Source organism: Atta colombica, unplaced genomic scaffold, assembly GCF_001594045.1.
Source record: "Atta colombica isolate Treedump-2 unplaced genomic scaffold, Acol1.0 scaffold86, whole genome shotgun sequence".
Taxonomy (NCBI): Eukaryota; Metazoa; Arthropoda; class Insecta; order Hymenoptera; family Formicidae; genus Atta; species Atta colombica.
The window spans coordinates 313,063-316,736 of record NW_017259579.1 but is presented as its reverse complement, the minus strand read 5'-3'; the positions used below and the strand labels follow the sequence as shown (position 1 = coordinate 316,736).

The following is a 3,674-nucleotide window of genomic DNA, read 5'->3' as shown; positions in this document are numbered from 1 at the left end:
GATATGTTATATATATATATATATATATATATATACGAAATATTTATTCTACGAAATTCTAAAGAGAGAAAAGTTTGGTATCAAGAACAGAATCCCCTCAAACATTAATCCTTAACGAATGTTAACGCTAACGAATGTTAACGCCAATACATTATCTCGGAAGGAATAGTGTTGATAGCGCGCAGTTGTGACGTAACACGTTACCATTAGTAACATCATGATCGTATCACTATCTGCAGCTCCGAACAGTTTATAGCGCTAAATAGTACGAATAGCGTCTCCCCGAATGCACTCATTATGTTCATTGCGTTCCATTAACTTCGTTAATTTTTGTATTATTTTGTAGTGTTGCATGTTGTCGATCGCATCGTGTTTGAATATGACATCTTTGCTAGAATACAGGCGATAGTAAAAAGGAGGACAGATAATCATCATTCTGTCTTTATCGAAAATTCAGTTGAAAGTTTGATGTCGCATTCAGACATCGATGCAATTGACACAACACTACACAAAAGCATACAAAAGCTAATAAAATCAACACAATGAAATCAATGTAGCATGTGGCAAATATATGGCGATAAAAATATCAGCCGGAAACGATGCCATATTGAATATTAATTCCTCATTTCCAATTGTCATAGCGATGAGAACACCACAAATGCTAATAAAGCAAAAACCATGGCAATTTAGTGACTCTGGCCCGTATGAGGATCCAGGTCATGAAGAATAGAAAATAAGAGACCGAACTTATATAGACGAGGCCGTCAAAAAGCATGATCAAAAATGATCATCTGAATTAATTCAATCTAGATGTCGCTTCCGTTTCACGACATCGTTCTCGCAGTTTGATAGATCGTATCAGTTTTATATGATTTAAAACTGTATGAAGAATGTTCTATTTTTCATATAATTTTAATGACAATTTATTATCAAAGCATAATGTCAAAGAATATCTTTATTCTTTGATTATTGTGTGATTGTGTGAAGTAAGAGAGGAGGAGACCACCAACTCGATAGCAAACTAAAAAAGATAATTCTGATTTGTGATCCCTAATTTGAGGAGAAAATTTGATAAGCGGAATGAATTTTTACGTTTGGGCACCATTTGTAAAGCAGTGTCATGTAATTAGGTACATGTTGCGTCACTACTCGCTGCACGTATTTGTCGCCGATTTGTGATTATAAATCCAATAAGAAAATATTTAAAAAAAGGTCTCTAATAATTATATGAATCATATTATATCGTAATAGAAATAATAATGAAATCGACATCGAATCGACGTTGATTTCATTGTCACTTCTCACTAAGTATTCTGACAAGAGATGATATATTTTATGATGTAAATATTAATGCTGATAGTTATATAGTTTAGAGGTTCCTCAAAAATCAATAAAATTAGACTCTTTCGATGCGTTTTTGCATGAAATGAAAGAATTTGACAAAAAAAAGTATCATTCTGCCGTGAATGAGATATTAATTAAAGTTGACGATTATTGAGATTACAGAGAAATGTGTCACAGAATGAGGTCTATAATTGTACATGGATTTCGATTCCACGCGAAGCGACTCTCTGTCCCTCTCCTCTGCAAAGGGACGCACGACTTCTATAATTGTAGTTGTTGAAGTTAAAAAAATCTGTGATGTAGACAGTGAAGTGTATAGATTAGTGCTTATTGATTACGCCGCTCCGAATAAAAAAATATATCCTATCCGCTTGGAGCTTAATTGCCTAGCTTAACTGTTTAGAAGTTGCAACTTAAACAGTAAAAAGACCGCTCTAAAAAGACTATTCTCATACGCCACTGTCTTTATGAGTTAGAAATATTCCAAGGGGACACTGTTTACGCTGCAACTTCTAGGCAGTTAGGTTCCAAGCGAGATATGTTATTTTTTTATTTTGTTTGGCGTAAACACCCCGAATCAATAAGCAAATATATTGTCACGAGCTAATTACACAAGTGACAATTGCGCCAAGAACATGCCAGAAAATATCAACAATCAAAAGTTAAATCGAAATATTGCCGAAACGAATTTATTAAATATAATTAATATAAAAGAAGACCCTGAGTATAAACAGTAGAAACGCGGACGCAAGACCTTTGCGCAAAGCTGGCCTCAGATAAGCGAAATGCTGAATCAACACGGGCCAATGCGGAAGGGTCAAGGTTACCGCGAAAATTAAGATATATAAGCGCGACCGCGAATGCAGTCAGAAATTTGAAAGAAACTTGTCGTGTTATTTTGCCCGTCGTCTCATCGAAATTGTAACAGTATCTATCGCGACGCGAATGTGCTGGAATTGTAATAAGAATAAAGTGAAATTATAATAAGAAACCACTGGTGTTATGTAAAACTGTTAAATATATTTTTACTTAAAAGACTACAAGATTGTTTCTTATCTCCCGAAGTCCTCTATGGATCCGCGAACCGTGCCGTGAAATAAGCAGCACAATACATCCCATTGTCTACATAATAGATTTTCTAATCTCAACAACAATTAACAAATTATAGGCCTCATTTTGTCTCTGACAGATTTCTTAACAATAATCGTCAACTTTAACGATTAATATCTTGGTTCGCAGGACAGAGCAAAACTTTTTTTTTTTCATTTCATGCAAAAACACGTTGAATAATCTTAATTTTATTGATTTTTGAGGTGGAACTTTTATACTAATTACCTTAATGCTAAACAAGACTAAAAATATAGATAACAAAGAACTAAACAAATTAAGGACTGCTAACTGAACTGTTGCGAGCAGGACCAAGGTAAGGCCGGACTCATGGTGGAAGGGATTGACATGAGATCTGTTTTTGCTGCACTCTGAACCGGTGCAATAAATTAAAGTGAAACAAATGTATATTTTTTTCATTTCAACTTATTGCACTGTGTAGTTCAGAAAGTGCAGCAATAAAAAATAACTATGATGCTCAGTTTGGGCAAACCACGCCCCTTTCGCGAGTTGAAACATCGTAGATTCAGGCCTGTCAATTGCGAAAAAATAAATGACGTTGCTACAACTGATCTCTATCTTCGTCAGATGCTGTGTCCTTTTCTCTCTTCGTTTTGAAGCTTAGAGCAACTAAGCTCGAGTCAAGCAAGTATCAAATGTAATTTTAAGAGTTTATTAGAGTACGTATTACATTATTCGAAATGGATTCCTATTGGAATTATTCAACTATTCGATTTCTATTGTATTTTCTAGAAAAAATGGAACAATTCCGTAAGTGCTCTGAGGATTCCGTTGAGCTATACGCTAGTATAAGTATTGTATAAATTGTACTTATTTATTTATATTTATTGATTTGTTCATTTATCCAAGATAAAATGTTTTATTTTAAGTACGAAGCGCCACTACGATCTGAATGTTAAGATGTTGAACTACAATATTATATATATTCATATAAATGAATTTCAGAAATAATAATTGCGTGCCGATATGGTTGTCGGACTTTCAATCAATCTGAAATATTAATAATCCTCTCAAATTTCTCAAATTTAAAAAACTGTAAAAAATTTATTGCTTCGGCCGGGAAAAGTCGAACCCAGGTCTCTTGCATTCCGTGCGAGATCTGGTTGTCTGGATATCGGCACGCAATTATCATTTCTGAAATTAATTTATTTATATGAATATATATATGAATATATATAACAGTTCAACAGCTTAACATTCAG

General features: G+C 33.9%; 1 protein-coding gene across 8 annotated transcripts in view; it reads right to left on the bottom strand.

Moving 5' to 3' along the window:
* Positions 1-3,674, bottom strand: part of LOC108693047 (zinc finger protein 189-like) — a 68,102-nt gene that overhangs the window by 52,637 nt on the left and 11,791 nt on the right. The gene's annotated exons all lie outside the window — the stretch shown is intronic.